Source organism: Festucalex cinctus, chromosome 3 (assembly GCF_051991245.1).
Source record: "Festucalex cinctus isolate MCC-2025b chromosome 3, RoL_Fcin_1.0, whole genome shotgun sequence".
In the NCBI taxonomy this organism is placed as follows: Eukaryota; Metazoa; Chordata; class Actinopteri; order Syngnathiformes; family Syngnathidae; genus Festucalex; species Festucalex cinctus.
The window spans coordinates 20,323,972-20,342,370 of record NC_135413.1 but is presented as its reverse complement, the minus strand read 5'-3'; the positions used below and the strand labels follow the sequence as shown (position 1 = coordinate 20,342,370).

Below are 18,399 nucleotides of genomic sequence, written 5' to 3'. Positions count from 1 at the left end.
AAGGAGGCAAGCATATGTTCGTGGCTGCCGGGCTCAGAAAGACGCACCACGGTGTGATTGGCCCATCGCTGGTCAATTTGAGTGTGAAATTCCTAGAACTCAAGACCAGTCAACTCTGCTGGACAAACTGTTGAATTCCAGTAAATGGATTAATATCATTTGCGTAGCAGTTCAATGCAAAAACAACAGCTGTTCCTCATCACATCAAAACATTTAATTTATTTGAGATCGTTCAGGTTTAGCAGCCAATGAGTAGTAGTGTGGTGTCACTGTACTTACTGTATGTACAGTAGTTGCTCTCACTAGTCCTAATTAGAAGTTAACAGGAAGCCTTTCATTTCATTGGTGCTTTGGGTGTGTCAGCAACTTGACCTGAAATGACCCCTGATACAACTGTGCTTCTCACACAGCAAGCTCCACTTGCAGGTATTATTTGAAAATGAGCTTTCAAGAAAAACACTGCACACGCATGTCAGGATGTTCTAATTGCTGCATACGAGCCAGGCATTTGTCTTGATCCCTTCTTGAAAGACAAAGATGCACTGTGAGGTCTCGTTAAAGAGTCGGCTCAGGTCACCACACATGAATAACTGTAAGTGCGCCAACTGTCATGGCACAGAGCCAAAGCAGGTGATCCTGTTTCCATAATACAGTTTAAAACACTTTTTTTTTCTAGAGGAAAAACGTTACGGTGAAGCCCCATTCACCTGCCAGCAATAGGTGAAAATTTGACCATATGAAATGTATGTTTTTACTCTTCCCACATATTTTGAACACAAACTGACTAAAACACACCGTTTAAAGCAATGGTTCTTAACCCCATTGGAGGTACTGAACCCCAACAGTTCCCTTTATGCATTCATCAAACCCTTCTTTATTGAAAAATAAAAAGTTTTTTCCCCTTCAAATCAGTCATAGGTATAGGATAGCTAGCTAGCTGTAATGGACTAGAATTTCTCAATTTGGTATTACAAAACATGTACTGTAGTTAGGACACTGACTCCCATCACTCAACTCAATATTTATAGAGCACTTTAAAAAAAAAACACAGCTGCTTTCTTAAGATGGAACAATGAAAACAGCAGCGTCCCCAGAATTGAACCCTGCGGAACACCTTACATTCCGTTATAGGCTATATGCGAATTCTTATTGCACCCATTGAACTTTCTTTTTTTTTGCTCAACATAGTATGAAGGAATTACAATATTAAAGAAGTCACACAATGTACCATCACAGCAGTCAAATGTCGACTACTCAGCGCATCAATTTCTATATAGCAACAGATAGGCCAAGCAATGTAGCGTGATTACCTGCAGCCAATGACGGCCAAGCGGCGTGTATCACTATCATCACTAATTGACCTCCGTCGAACCCCTGAGACTGGCTCACCGAACCCAGGTTAAGAACCACTGCTTTAAAGTATTGCTTTTGTCGTGAAATAATTGTATAACGCGACTTTGAGTGAAAAAAATAAGAGGTAAAACTTGCTGCTTTGAACTATTTGTCACTCCCAGTTCACTGTGAAACTGATACAAACCGTAAAACAAGATAATTAAATACCTGCGCCAGTGGAAGAGTGGTCAGCATGTCGTCCTCACTTTAACCAGGTAGGTCAGTTGGGAGCCATTTCTGATTTATAATGAAGACCTAGCCAAGACAAAGGATAGCATGATAGGCAAGTGGTTATCACATCTACTTCACAGTGCTGATGTCTCGGGTTTGAGGTCAGACTCATACTGTGTTGTTTGCAAATTTTCCCCATTCTTATGTAGGTTTTCTGTGTGTGCGTAAGCTTAGCTGCGTTCAAAATAACATGCAAGTTAAGTTATCCTGAATTCTCCATAGGTGTGCATGTGAGTGTGGCCGCTTGTTTGTCTATTGGCTATTATTACTGTATACTGTATTGTATCGATTGCCTGGCAACCATTCCAGGGTGACCCCCCCCCCGCCTCTCACCCAAAGTCAACTGGGATCGGCTCCAGCTCAGCCATGACCCAAACAAGAACAAGTGCTATAGAAAATGGATGGAGGATGTATTTATGTTTTATTTTGCACTCACTCTGTTTGGACTGAGTTCAGTTTACTTTTTATGGATTTTTTAAGTAGCGGGAAAATAACACAAATAATGAAAGCTGTCACCCTGAATACATGTTGCAGTAGTACAGTACAGTATGTGTTCTGCTCTAAACCAACTGCCTAAAATAAATTATGACTTGCTCTTTAAAAAGAAACTCTGCCACTCCTCCAATATAACCGAGTTACAGTAATCTTAGCTTTGAAAACAAAAGCACAAAGATTCATTATCCCCAAAACAGAACAGTCTCACCAAGATGTTGCGTAAAAGGGTTGCTGCCAAACCTCTCCATCTGTATAAACCTACTGTATTGTGTACTGTACTTTACAGCTCAGCCAAGCTCCTAGTGGTAGAGTGTGATATTACCTCCCTTTAAAAAAAAAAAGTCCACCTGAATCCAAAATGTCACTTAAAGATGTAACTGACATGCTGTTATTACTGCTCCATTGTTGTCTCATTATATGGCCACATTACTCTTTACATTAATTTACTATTGTTACAGTAATGACAATTTGTGTTTACATGGTAGACTGTAAACAAACAATGATTTCAAATGTTGGATTTGTGTTTGATCCCTGACTAAAATCTCCAGATCAGATTCACACAACGTCACAGAAGATCCCCAACATGACTGTTTTTTGGATTTTGATTGTGAAAGAGAACTAAAATTGGTTTGTCAGCCCTTTTCGGTCATCCATACCATGCACATTTATGAAAGTGTGTCAAACCCCAGAACGGGCTTTTCACAACCTACAATGAAGGCAGCCCGTAACCTTAAGTACTGCTTTGTGGAACTGTGTAAATTTGACACCATTATGCCACAGAGAGGGTCTGTGTAGGTGTTAATGCTAGAGTGGGAGAAAGCCAGACCTGTAATCCTTCTATGCCTCATCACTACTGCAAAATGTTTACTTAAGTTAGAAACCATCTCTAGGGGATTTTGAATTGTTTTAAACTGTTACTGCTACCTTAACAAAGTGAATATTATTAACATTATTCCTTCTGCCAACAGTCTAAAAAACATCATTGAATGCTATTTTTGAGTAATGCAGACAGAATTCTCCAGAAAACGTCCTTCAAGCAGGGCCATTGGCAGTATATTGGATCTAGCGATACACTGTGGTCGTCTTGCTTTCAAATTGTCTGTAAGATTAAGGCCTGTCCAGTCTCTGTTGTGCACTGGAGCATGACCTAACTGCAAATGAGCTCCCACAGATTCTTTGGGCAATCTCTACTTAGGGCAAAAATTTGACGTTTGAGGTCCAGAGCCTGCTGTGCATTTCTCGGACTCACATCAATGTTTTTTTATTCTTTTTTTTTTTTTTTTTTTTGGTGCTCTGAGAAGCCAACGTGCTCTCATCTTTAACTCCTCTTTTTGGGCACCATGGCCTGGTTTAAACCCTCAGACTTGGTAGAGAATGGTTTGCGTGTGGCGTAGCTGGGGGCAGGATGAAGCAGTTGCCTTAGTTGAGTGCGCCCAACCCCTTATAATTATAGACAGTAAGCAGCAGTAGTGTCTTTCACGGAGAGAAAGTTCTAGTGGGTTTGAAGAAATGTGCAGAGAGGATGAGATGAAGGAGCAGTTCCTCAATCTGAAGATGAATAAACACCAAGGGCCATATTTATCATTTTTTAGTTTTCTTTCTTCTTGTATTTTCCTAGACTTTGTACAGGTAGAATTGGGCGGAACATGGCATATGCACTGAACACAGCAGACTCGACTTGCCCCCAGCAAGAGAATTGCATGCACCTGTCTATGAAAATAAGGACATCATGATAACAGTTTGACTGACGTGTTTGTTGACATTAGCGGACGTTTGGTGTGATCTTAATTGGAGAAGTCCCGACATTCCCCGGTCCATAATGTGTCTTTGCTGGCTCAGGCTGTCAAACTGATCAACCATTTTGCTCCATGTGTCCCAGTGAGAGTGTCTGTGCTTTTCTTTCCGTCTGCCCGTCTGTCTGCGTCTTTCACCCCCCCATGCTTAAGTGAATCCCCACTGCCTCGCAATCTTCACTTGATCCCAATTTAATTCTACTCCTCCTGTTTTTCTTCTTCACGCTCATTTAATAGCCCAACCGCACAGACACATGCACGCCATCCATGCCTATTTTCGAGCTCTTCAGCGATGAGGCTGCGACACTTCTGACGCAGTTTCTCTCATGTAAACTTTGAAAAGAAATAGCAGTTTGTGGATTCTCGTAGGATGCCATCTTTCTGTCTTTCCATCTCCCTCCTCATCTTTCTGTCCCCTCTCTGTGTGCACGGCACAGTACTGGCTGGTGTCAGGCCGAGAGGTTTTCTTTGGCAGTCTGCTCCCCCCTTGGCCGGGACAGGCCGCTTGCTACTGGCTGCGAGTTGGGAAGGGAAGCGGGGAGGGAGCGATGGGAGGGAGAGCGGAGGGGTGGGGGCGTGGTCTCCAGCTGGTAATGAAGTCTTCTCTTTTCATCCTCAGAAGGCAGAGTGTTAGTGGACGGGCCTGGGATCCTCTGCTTTCTGCCGAGCGACAATTCTGCTCAGCGCTGCCTGCACGTCTCAGCGCCCGTCTCCGGCAGCTGAGCCAGATACGCAGAGGCAGAGGCTCCGCCAGCCATGAGGCTTTTCCTCATACGCACTCCACATCACAACTCTTGAGGTAAGCGTTCCGACCGCTCCTGCTCGCCCCGCTCTCCCATACTGTACTGTCTGTCTGCGTTGATTGTTGCGGTGGGGGTTGGAGTGCCATGTGGGCTGTCCGATCCAGGTCCCGCCCACTTTTTTTATGGGCACGCATGTGCGTGTGTTTATGATTCCACTTTGTATGGTAGAGCTCTGCTGATGCGTCTTAACTGTGTTTACCTAAGTTAGTTTGTTAATGACTCACATAATTGATGCAAGGAAGTGCTTTATTTTATATGTGCAAATTGTTTGACAATGCAGGTCAGATCCATAAAGAGCTTGCATGTTTACATTAGTGCTCTAGTGGTTTATCTGAAGGCAGGCGGATGGATGCACCTGGCGTGTGAGGCTCATCTCTATAAATAAAATATACTGAAGACAGTCTTTACTGACACCAGGCTTTGATGTGATTTCCGTGGATGCGTCCTGTCCTCCTCCCAGCGGGCCAATTCAGACAAACCCACTTTTTGTGCGTATTTTTCCTGGAAACCCATCCGTCTGTGCGCTTTCGCTTGCCTCCTTCCTGCTTGGTTTTTCACTGCTTGCGCTTACACCTCAATCGGCCCTCGGTGAGGTCTTGACCTTCCTATCAACACATCCTCTATTCTCACTGACATTATTCCAGTTTCACCCTCCATGCGCACCGGTCTGAAACAACTTATAGGGAACGAGTCTCTCCGATACCTCTCCCGGAAAGAAAAAAAAAAAAAAAAAAAGAACTCTAAGTGACTTTCCATTAGTTTCTGCTGGGCCATGAGAATTATGGTTTCCCAAATGAATAGTGTACAGGAGCCCAGCTTAATTGAAAAAACACAAGCACGGTCTGCCATGGTGGAGACGGTCCTTGTGTCACTGCTGAACTGTGTGAATGTACTTTCCAGAACTGGCAAGGAAGAGTGAAGGAAAGAGGAAAGTCCAGAGCATGAGATAAAGGCAAGGAAAATCCAAGTTAAAATTCATTTTGCTATACTTCATTTAGCGCATTGATATTTAATCGTCTGCTCTGACAGAATGTGTCAAAGTTTGACTGGATGGCAGAAAGAGATCATCATGAAATAGTTTCCTGATCATTAAGCCTCAAAGAACAACAACATTCCCGTCAGGAAAACCTGCTTGATTACAGTCCAGTAAACAGCAACTTTCTCTCTCATTCTCCTCCCAGCAGGCGCTCATCATAATAGCCACCCTTAGAACAGTAAGAAGTTGTTGAAGAATCTTGTCAATGTTAAAGTACCGAATAAACAAGACCAGACGCTTTGAATCAATCATTAATCAAAATATGCGTCATTATGGCCGTTTTCTGTTTCTGCTCATCCCCTGCAGTCTCTCAGCTCTGTTTCTGTCACAGCCTCATCTGGTGATGATTGAGACCCTGTCACTGGGTTCAAACGGCGCATTTGTCACACGCGCTTGCCAACATCGTCTGTTGCCAGGGCTTTCTGGTTCGCAGGGGAAAGCATCTCTTGTTGACTTCCCAGCTGGGTGGCTCAGTTGTTTGTCAGTGCGCCGTGACTCCTGACCCCTCTACCACCCCTCGCTGTCTCACTGCCTGTTAATGTAACCTTAGACTCACTTACACACCCACCACCTCCATTCTTCCACCATGGCCAGTCTGTCAGACATTTTGAGATCAATACTTGTGTGATCTGGGGAAAACCTGTTGTCTGTGACTTATAGGAACAGCCACAGGGGTTCTGGGATGGGAAGGCCTATGTGTGAAGACTGTAGTCCAAAAGAGACAGACAACCCCAGGAGGCCATTCTGTTAGGTCATTATTAATCCTCCTTTCCACTCAAGTATCAAGTATAATAATCTGTGATTTATTTATTTATTTATTTATTTATTTTGTAAACTGTGCACGCATGCGTGCGTGTGCGCATGACTCACTAGTAGTTTAGATACAGATACAGACAGAGTGCAGACTGGTCGTTTACATTACATAACCGCATGGAGGGCATTCCTCTCTTAATTCCCACGTGGTGGAATAAGGGTCAAGGCTTCTTACTTTCTAAATTCTCTCACTCAATATTGACTTGATTTGCTGGTTTTAGCTTCTTGGTGGATGACTAAACTCGAGAAAAATTGCTTCGATGACTACACAAGATTTAAAATTTGCCCTATAACCAAAGCTGTCATCAAAAGAAGCAGACTGCATTCATGAAATGTATAAATATGTGTGAACTTCTGCTGGGTCATTAGAAAACATTAGTAAACCACATTAAATGGTTTGATCATTAATCTGTATAGCCGTGGTTTTTTTTCTGCTAAATTTAAAGATGTAATTAAAGAACTGCCTTCTTCAAAATATATCATGAGGCTAGCTTTTCTTGTGATATGTTCAGGTCATGTCCTTAAAAAAGTTTGGTCGACTGGTCTACCATACATCTATTTTTTATTTTTATCTAGAATTGATTCTCAGATCCTGAAGCGTTTGTTAAAGTATATATTCCATATAGGTATATATTCCCATTAGTGATGCTCAATACCACTTTCTTTTAGACCGATATCATTACAAGTGCTCAACTCTTGTCACTGATACCCATACCAAGAACTGATTCCACTATTACTGTTTGATACATAAAATGTCCTTCCTTCCAAAAAACAATGACAGATCATTTTAAAGAAAGATCCCATAATGGCATTTTGCTTAAAATTGCATGAGATTCACAGAAATGTTCTATTCTTCTAATTTAGAATTTGTAATTCCTGATTGTAAGACGTCCACAAGGCAAGGCAAGGCAAGGCAAGTTTATTTGTATAGCACATTTCATACACAAGGCAACTCAATGTGCTTTACATGAGGAAAGACAACACATAAGCATCAAGAAACAGTAGTTAACATTCAGAGGGAAAAAATAAATAAATAAAAATAGGTTACAAAATTTACTAAAAAAAAAAAAAAAAAGAGCGCCGCCGATACTGGTATTGGTCGCCATCGCAAGTACAGATACCTTGATATATTGCCTGGTATCAACCAGATATCCATACCTGTTGTCGGTACTCGCCCATCCCTACTTTCTTACTTATATTGGACAGGTAGGAGACGCCATTATTGTTCTGACTCGAATCCAATTGCAAGTGTAGATATGCAAAGTAAAATCATCTGTTTTTAGTTACAGAAGCATTGGTCTTCCTATTCATAATTGTAATATTTTACCTTGGTCTGGCTTTGACCTGTATTTTCAATTAATCTCACAAAACAGCCCGTCACTTCTACTGATTACAGTTAAGATAAAGTACATATTTGTCTTTAGTAAAACATTTTTTTTAAGTAACAAGAAATGTATTTTCCCCAGACTTTCAACTATACCTTTCCTGGTGGTGTGATGGTGGCCACCTTGTTGTCCCCACCTGGAATTGGGCCCACAAACTATTGGAAGTTGATATTTTGAAATGTGAGCGCTGTGAGCCTATTACTGATGTAAAACACATGACTTCGAGATGAGGAGAATCTATCAGCTTCCATCATTTCATTCCCGTTACCCAACCTCCTACTCCTCCTCTTCTTCTCTATCTGTGTCTGCGTCCACCCTTTCAAACACATTCAGCATATTTTCCATCCCACCAAATGTGACTCACACACCTTCAATCTAAATGGCCTATTGAGACCTCCACACAAATTCCGTTACCGGAGCAAACGGATGCGTAGGTGTACAAGTAGTATACGCTTGTGTCTATTTGCTGAATGAATTCAATTACTCTCTCTCTGCGTGTCACACTATTCGATAATCTGGCTGTCTGTTCCAACCTGTGCGTTCATTAGATGCTTTACTCAAGGCAGAAAATTGGCCTGAATAATTTGCCTTGCTCCTGTACTCCTGCTGCTGCTTGACTGCAGAACCAGCAGCTCTGATTGATTCTGACAGTGACAACAAGAACAGGCTGCTCACAAAGACTTTAGGAGGACCTCCCCCTGTAACTGCACCAAAAAGTCAGACTAAAGCCAAATAAAACAATGGAACACTTAAAAAAAAACAAAAAAACTTCCTGAGAAATGTTCAAGCCGAGTGATACAGTGTTAGTGAAGCATTACCAGCACACACAGTCCCCCTTTTTTTTTTAGTTTATTTAGCATTAAATTGTCTCACTGGACTTGTGGACTAGACTAAATGGATTTGCCAAGCCACTGAAGCAGCCTCCGGTTATCCACTGAGTTGATCAGGCCTTTGGAGATAGAGGGGCGAGGGGAGTCACCAGTAAATTATAGTTCAGACTTGGCCGGCCTGGGTCCTGGAGCTAAAAGAGTTTAAAACGCTTGCTTTCCCTTTTTCAAGACTTCCGCATTCCTACTCTTCCCCTCTCACTCCTGCCGTTTCACGCCAGATGTGGCATTGTTAGGACACATTTGTTTTGGGCCCGTGGACCTGTATACCGACTCTGACATCATTCTTTATTTAAAGGGAAAGCCTTGAGAATTGGCTAGAAAGGAGTGTGCTGTGGTCTCACTTGAGAGCTTGCGTTGAGGGCTCCTGATGAATATCATGCAGGCAGTAGCTGTCTGTGTCATTGATGCATGATGACGTTCACTGAAGGAGTTGACAGACATGTCAAAAGTTCAGTATAGCCACCCTGCTTTTCATCATCCAAATGTAATATACTTTAAATGTTAATTGAAGGAAACCTTGCACCAAAGTGGGTTAAAAAATGTATTTACAAATGTATTTTGGGGATAACCATAGGCAAATAGATATACAGTGGTACCTCTACTTACGAAATCAATTGGTTCTGGAAGAAAGTTCTTAAGTAGAAAATTTTGTAAGTAGAGACGTATTTTCCATGTAAATGCCCTAATCCGTTCCAAGCCTCCCAAAATTCAGACATAAATGTTTTATAAAGCATAAAAATGCATCAACACATGTAACAAATACATGTTACAATTAGATTATTGCACAATAAATGAGAGTTGTGCATTATGTAAAAAACCAAGAATAGAGTAAAGAATAAAAATGATGGTCATTTACCTTTTTAACTGCTGTCCTCATCGCTTTTTGCCCTCTTTGGGTCATGTTCTCCTCTCTTAGAAGTGTTGTTTTGTTTTTTTGTTTTTTTTGCCTGGTTGCCTGATCCATGGATGTTTGCTTCTTTTTTTTTTGCTTTTTTTTTTTAAACAAAAAACAATCCTTTGGAAATGTCCAAGGCAAACATCATCTTAGTGAGCAAATGCCCGACTGGTGAACACTTTTTCTGGGCGATTCTTCATGGAAACTTCCGGTATGGCGAGGCATCTTTTTCAAAAAAAGGCCCGTCTCGTCGCAATTAAAAACTTACTGTGCCTTCATCAATCACCAATTGTTTGAATTTTTGCACAAATTCGTTGGCCGTTAGTTCATACATTTACGAAAAACTATCGGAACACCTCATGGGCCGCGGGATAAATGATGAGGATGCTGTATAGACACCGATCTAGTATACGCTCATAGGTACCTATTTACGCTTGGGGGGCTTGGATTTGTCAGTGTATCGATAAAAGAAAATACAAATTTTGGCTATGGAAACACCAGCGGTGGGCGCGTCAATGAATTTTGAACGTTCAGCATTCTGCGATCTTCAACAGTCAGGAGACCGTTCCATCATCGTCAAGCTGTCAATATTTCAAGCCAATCCATCAATCCGTCATTCGTCAGTTGCTCAGCAAAATGAGCATCCATCGGTGTTTCCGTCATTCGAAGTGGGCATCCGTCATTGTTCTTCTCATTCGTCAGCAAAATGGGACGTCCGTCATTCACGGATGGCCGAATTTATTGACGGACGATGATTACATTGACGTCATTGCTTAATTCGTCAATTGTCACCTATGGGAAACACGTTTTGAAAATATAGGATAACAGGACCCACGTCGCTCATTATAGCCGGATGTTAGGTCACACTTAAATATTATAGTCACAAAAAATGGCAGCGCAAAAATAAACTAATGTTTGGGGGAGACAAGAAATTGAAATATTTCTGGAATTAAAGACATTAATCTTATGTTGACAACCAGCTGAGTGTCTTGTGGCAGAGAGACACTCTCATCTGACGTCATCTGCTCTCCTCTCAATATTCGCAAAATAATCACAAATGGAAATGGGCATAAAACACTTGTTTGTTTTGCGCATTTTTCACTAAATCCACTTAAAAGTTTCAAAATATATCCCATTATTGTTTGTTGGGGAAATTTTATGTATCAAAAGTACTAGTGGTATTGGTACTTGCTATCGGCGCCTACTCAAGAGTTGTTGGTATCAAACATCCCTCCACAATGTCACTTTATAAATTGTTATAATTAGTGTTGTTCCGATACCGTTTTTTGGCTCCCGATACCGATACCGATACCCAGGTTTGCAGTATCGGCCGATACCGATACCGATACCATACTGATACTTAAGGTTTTTTTTCCTCAACATGAAAAAGCTGTCCTGCCATTGGTTCAGAGCATTCAGGGGCCAATAGCATATCTTAGATCGGCATGCAGTGAACATGTCACATATCAGTGAATGTTGTGCACCAGCAAGACACAAGATGCTGCATCCAAAATCCCATATTAGCGTTGGAATTAATGGTATCGGCATGTTACTTGTGAGTAGTCACCGATACCGATACCACTGTTTTAATGCAGTATCGGCACCTCTGCCGATCCCAGTATCGGTATCGGAACAACACTAGTTATAATTAATCTTTTCACAATAGCAAATCAAATAACATCAAGACCTTATTGTGGGTGGTATCTCTCTGAAATGACTGCACTTATTGTGAAAGTATCAGTATAGTGGATAGTCAGTAGCAACTATCAGGGTCTACTGTCAGATTCCCCATGGGAGCTCTGCCTTCAACTCTGTTTGGCCATCAAGCACACGTGTATTTGTCAGGTCCTCTCCAGCATCTTCGCTTCAAACAGCTCACAGCGCCAACCCTGCTGAATATTTCCGGTTCAAATGTGCATGTTTGCTCCAACTTCAGCCTGCCCTGCACTCTTCCCTCCATTTGCTCAAGAAATTGATATCGGATTCTTGGCCCTTTTGTGAGCTGACACTTGGAATGACAGCATCAGCAGATGACGGCCATATTTCCGTTAGTCATGCACACATTCGTGCGCTGAGGAAGGAAAAGCATGATTGTGGATAATGCACTAATCAGACTGTCTGCGTATACAGCATATGACCTCCTTCTCACACTGTTTTCCTTAGTGAGTATACTGTAAGAGTCTAACAATGTATAGTGTTTCAAGCACCTTATTTTATTTTATTTTTAATGTTGCTACAACACTTTCAATGACTGTTGTTTTTTCAGTTGTCTGTATAAACTGGGTCTTGATTGTTTTGAAAGTGCTGCTTGCCTCACCTTTTCGGCATGACGGAGAGTTGTTCAACTGTAGTGTCAGGTGTGGTGCTTTAAGTTCAACACCGACTACTACAAACACTGGAAAGGCCGATGTTTGGGATGCAGAAATGTGTGGTCTCTCTCACTAAACTGCAGTGTGTCAAACTCACGTCCATATTGACGCACAGAAATGCAAACAGAGCTGTGGATCATTTAGATTAGTTTTTGCGTACAATGTCATAAACTAAATCAAGAAAATGGCGTGGCACGTGCGTTCTTTCTCACAGTCGCATGCGCACGCACATGAAGGCTGTCGTCATGAGTCTCACACAAAGTGAAAGTGCGAAAGTTGAGCCCGGGGTTAAAGAAAGGGGTCAAGCACACCTAGGTGATCTGTGCTTCCGGACCATATTTTGTTTATGATAATGTGTTTACACACCGTGCAGTCTTGTCAGACACTTGTATACACCCCACACCCAGCTTTAAGCACACACAGCTGGCACAGACAAACATATACAGTCTGTTTGAGGAGAGAGAGTGAGAGAGAGAGAGAGAGAGAAGAAGAACATAATGGATCTTCACACGCTCTCACCACTTTGGAAAGAGAAGCACTCCAGACTCCTCCATCTCAAATAGGCAATGATTAGTGCACAATTGTGTGGAAATGTAAACGCAGTCTTAATTCTACAAACAAGTTTACCCTGACGGAATGATTTGACGCCCGTTTGGCAAAATATGAGTGCGCTGTGATGATCCATCACTTATTGCCTGAGGTTTTAATCGAATTTTGCGGTCTCTTTATCTTCTTCTCCAACAGCCTGCATTTTGATCTGCCAAGACCTTGACTCATACGTTTCCATTCATGAATCCCGTTAAATATGTATCTGTGACATTGATGAAGGTTGGTCAAAAACAAATGGAAGGCTTGATCTTGTAAATGTGCAGGCTCAGTACGAATGTTAGTGCATTATAGACACACTTCACAGTGTTTTTGTCACTGTTTGTCAGCGGGATGTGCATATCCGTCGACTGGCGAGGAGTAATGACAAACTTCAGTCCAAACTGAAATGTAAGCATTATTATTTGAGGGGAATGTCAGTGTCGCTGTCAACTTTGCTTGCTTTTTCTTTTTTGTCCTTGTTGTTTTGTTTCCCCACTCCTCATTTTGGAAAGTTGCACAACATAATGGATCAGGAAGGAAACCCCGAAATTGGATTATTCGTCTTAAGTTTTCCAAATGTCAGTAGACAGTAACGTTTGCCAAGCCAAAAATAAATATTTCAGTGATTGCAACAGCAGGAAATCTATCTCTTTAAGAGAAAAAAAAACTCATTAAAACTTTGAAAATAGCCCTGGAGTGAAGTTGGATTTCACTGCTAAGTTTTGTGAACTTCGTAGAAGAGCTGTTATGCTTGTGCAGCTGTCAGAGTGTGTGGTTGTCCTCTACAATACAAGTAAAGTAAAGTGTGCGTGGGAGCATGTTTTCACCTAGAACCACATGTGCTTTTGTTTGAAAGGCTCTTGTGTTGTTTTCATGGCTATCAGTTGGTTATATCTGAGCGGTGCAAAGTTGGTGCCCACCCCTCAAGTTTCAACTTCAGCACAGTAGTGTATATCTCATTTCCGTGTTTGGATGTAGCCTGAAACTGCCATCGAGAAGAAAGGGATTTGTTATGTGAACCATGTGTGACGACTGACGCACATAAGGTCGAATTAGCGGAGGGAGGCGGCAGGGGAGGGTTCATAAACAGTGGGACTTCGTCTGCCAATCTGGTTCCTTTCCTATCCGATGTCAGACTTGAAATTGACAGTCGGTGAGTTTAGATGACATCATTTCCTTCACAGCAACTGAGGCATGAAATGATTACTGATGCTTAAGACACACCTTCAGCCTCACCTTCAGATTAAATTTGAGCATTGTGTTTTTGATAAAGACTAAGTTGTGCTTTGAAATTGTACTTGAGGAGTACTGTTGCTTCACATGCAAGGAAGTCATCTCCTGTCGACAACATTATCATCAGGGCGGTGACATGGGAATCCTACGGCTACCGTATTTTGTATTCTCAAGTAGTGGAGAACACTTGTTATTTTAGTCCTAATTCATTTTACACACATGCTGATGTGACGCTGTTAATGTTGAAGAGGAGGCAGAGAGTGTGCTTTTAAGTAGATTTATAGCACAAAGTGTAGGCAAAGCAGACCGCTTTTTTGGCAGAACATTCTGCATTCCCCCAAGCTTCTTAGAAATAAAACTACACGAGAATAACTTTAAAGTTACGGAAGACGTATTTAATGGTAACCCTGGGGCAGTGACGCAATACTTACATCAAAGAGTCACGGGTGGCAGTCATGAAACTTGTTACAGTAGAATCGCTGAATTCGACAGCTTGTTGAGTGGAAGACAATTTATTCCATTGAGATTGATTGTAATCGAAAGAATCTCTTATTAACTACACAGGAAATGTTTTCAACAACATTTTTGGATAGAAAATCCATAACCAACTAACCAGGACCAAAACTAAAATACACTAGAATTACTCACCGGAGCAAACACAAAACGAGCAGATGGAGGTTTACAAAAGGCATCTTGCTTCATGCAGCACTTTTTCTAGTGATGCTATTTTTTATTATTAAAAATCACAAGTTAAATATTGCGGCACGGTGATTGAGTGGTTAGCACGTCTGCCTCCCACTACTGAAGACTCAGGTTCGAGTCCAGGCTTCGGCCTTCCAGGGTGGAGTTTGCATGTTCTCCCTGTGCCCGCGTGGGTTCTCCGGTCTCCTCCCACATTCCATGCATGGCAGTTTAATTGGGCGCTCCGAATTGTCCCTAGGTGTGCTTGTGCGTGTGGATGGTTCTTTGTTTCTGTGTGCCCTGCGATTGTCTGGCAACCAGTCCAGGGTGTACCCCGCCTACTTCCCAGAGCCAGCTGAGATAGGCTCCAGCACCCCCCACGACCCTTGCGAGGAATAGGCGGTCAAGAAAATGGATGGACGGATGGAAGTTAAATATTATTTTATTTAGCAATAAAGATGTGTGCGCCGCTTTCTTCCACTGCAATAACTGAAATTTACGGTTCTATATTCATTATCTTACTTTTCCTCTTACCGTCACTACTACCCTTCTATTCCAGTTTAGGGCTCTGTGATCTGGGCAAAATGTAATATTCCAATATGGATTATTTTATATTCTGACACCTGATATAGGATTTTGGCAATTTGGCAAAATGGTTGTTTTTTTCTTGTATTTTCTCTGAATAATACTAAATAAAGTGAATGAATGATCTTGAACAGCCATGATTTTGTAGCAGTGCCTTAAAGAGGGATAAGTGCATGATGGAGCGTTGTAATTGCATTAACATTCATTCATTTTTCATACAATGTTAGTGTACTGTACGGCCGGAGATGAAGGGCCTCTAAAGTCACTCGTCACACTAAAACTCATGAAGCGCACAGAGAATTGAATACTGAATTTAGCTGACCAGCTTTAGAGTAACAGTCGCTGTGTCAAAACTCCAAACATGACCAATCAACCCACGCTTAACGGTCAGATTAGTCTAACAGCTGGACTGAGCATGAATCTATTAGTCATGTCTCGACAGTGAGGCACAAGGACAAAGAAGCAACTGTTGTTGCGTTACCATCTCTGACGCTACATTCATATCGCATTCATATCATATCATAACTAGATAAATGAGATAACCCAATATCCCACACATCAAAATAATGATATAAATGATAAAAGGTTATATCATGCGGTAAATATTTTTATGTATGTTTTTATTTTTCATATTTTTATATATCGGTAAATCGCAGAGCTCTATTCCATTGTTATAAGATAAATCCTCTTTCGATGCGGAGATGAGAGGTCTTTCCTGTTGCATTTGTTAGACGGCAAACCTTTGGCCTCCGGATTCCTTCTTCCAATAGAGAAGCTAATATTCAAATCATCCCCTGGATAAAAACGGCCTGTACTCATTGCTGGATTTTATTTGAGAAGCTTAAAGTCATCCGAGGAGCTTAGCTGCCTTGTAGATGGAGGCGTGCACCTGGTAGATGGATGAGGGAATGCCCCAGGCTGTCTCACTTGAGTCTAACATTATCTTCAATCTTTCTTCTTCTGAACGTCTCTTATTCTGTCATCTTCCTACTTCTCTTATCTGTAAATATAAATACAGTACATATCCTTAGTTTCTGATGATCCAAACTATTATTGGCTGAATTGCTACGTGTGCCACACCCTCCATTAAAATGACAGAGCAGTGAGGGAGACACAGAGTGGGCAGGGCAGAGGCATTAATCAGGTTTCTCTACTACAGCAACCACCGAGTCTAAGCCAGAGAGGCCTGAGGGCTTTTCATCTTTCCAGGGACCTTTTGTTGATGAAATATTGTCATCGCTCTAAATATGTTATTCCATTCCATTTCACTATCGTTGCTAACATTTCATTTTTAGCATTTGACTTGACATTGAAATGAATAAAACATGAAAAAATGAGAGTCAGAAGTTGGATGCTTCTAGTGTACATAATTTGTACAGCTGCTACCGGTACTTTGTTGCTGTATAAGTTTCAGCTACAGTAACATACACAGGCTATTTATGTGTGATTGAAAATTACTGAAGCTTAAATGTGGTCATTTTCTTCTCTCATCAGCTCCCAAAGGATGAAAAAAATATTTTCATGCAGAGGCCTTTTGAAGTCTTTTCTAGTGCTTTAACTCATCACTGGCTTCTGTGAGTGGAGGTCATTTAGGTCTCATTTAGGTTGTCTTTGTACACATGATTAATGTCCAAAAAGTAAAATAAATTTGAATGACACTTTGCTGCTTTATAGTTTACTTTTCCAATGAAATGCGCGCATGTCCGCAACAACAGGGGAGTGGTACAGTGGACACTTTAAAAAGGTCTCAAGTAGTATTAATATTGAAATAATAATCATCTCGTCACTTAGGGTGAAATCTGGGCATTTATACCCACAACTGATGTGCTGTACTTGTAGGATGTTGAAATTTCTTCTGTTGTATGAGTGGTAGCAGGTCACTAGTTTATATATTCCTTGTATTGATCGATAAACAAAGAGGTACCGGTATTTGCAATAAATATTTTTTAAACAAAATAAGTGAAATTGACCAGACCAAATGAAATAGGATCATAGTTGCTATTGCCTGTTCAGTTACTTCAAAAAGCATCAAAATGAAAATTTCCTGACACCATCTTTTTTTTTTTTAACGCTCACACTTCGCTCTTCCTTTGTTTTGATGACATCATTACGACATCACACATATTTACAGTCTTTCATCAAGCATAGACCTGCAGGGTTCAAACGCAGAGCTGTCAGATCTAAATTTTAGTCATTATTCTATGATTTATCACTGCTATATTCCGAGGGCTTTCAGACAGCAATATGTAACAGTCTCGTCGAGCTTGGAAGAAACATAATAAGGTGACTGCCATTGCCAAGGCAACCCGGATCACCTTATTTTCTGGTCTTTGATAGAAATGATATATAACTCATGTAGACAGATGTAAAATGTTCTGTTGGGTGCAGTATTTTAGTTAGTTTCAAGACAATATTCCGCTGCAATGATGACCACTTCTCTTAGTCTGTCTCTTTTTCGGGCTGTGTAGTGCTACTGCTTAAGCTAGGTAAGGTTCAAATTCATCTAGTTCATAGGTGTCAAACTGCAGTCCTCGAGGGTTGCAGTCCTGCAAGTTTTGGAGGTTTCCCATTTTCAACACAGCTGAGTCACATTTAAGCTCATCAGCAAGCTCTGCAGGAGCCTGATAATTATCCTGATCATTGAATCAGGCGTGTTGGGAGTAGAGAAACCTCGAAAACATGCAGGACTCTGGCCCTCGAGGACCGGATCTTGACACATGTGATCTAGTTTGTACCACCTGCAGATGTGTGAGAAAGCATAACATCATTATGCTTTTCCACTTCACAACTGTAGGCAATCTTGGGAGCAAAACTATTAGTAAAGATGAATCTTGAGGGGAAATGTCGCTATAATCGTTGCTGCTTGCGTACCTTGTATAATGGCTGCAGGCTATTCCATTGGACGTATACCAGCGATGACTCAGGTTGTAGTCTGCCTCTTTCCCATTCACATAACTGAGTGATAGTGCCTGTGAATCGCAATATCTATTGATACCTACCTGAGTGGATCTCCTCTATAAGTTTTGTAGATATCTGTTTTGTTGAACTAACTACACCAACGGCCATCAAAACATTACTTCTTATCTGGTGCTTTCTTACTTGGCAGTGGTAATAAAAAGCAAAATAATTACAAATGGATGGAGTCATTTATTGGAAATGTAACAGGAGCGTCGTCTACTTTTCAACCTGTGTCAAGCCTTGTGTCAGTGA

The 18,399-nt window shown here is 41.3% G+C and overlaps 1 protein-coding gene across 2 annotated transcripts in view; it reads left to right on the top strand.

The window, feature by feature from the left end:
- znf469 (zinc finger protein 469) overlaps positions 1–18,399 on the top strand; it is a 210,030-nt gene that overhangs the window by 158,864 nt on the left and 32,767 nt on the right. Inside the window, exon 7 of one of the 2 annotated variants that reach the window (XM_077516550.1) lies at positions 4,531–4,710. The gene's annotated coding sequence lies outside the window, so the exon portion shown is untranslated. Of the gene's footprint in view, positions 1–4,495; positions 4,711–18,399 lie in introns of those variants that run through there. The other variant, XM_077516551.1, reaches the window with a different exon arrangement.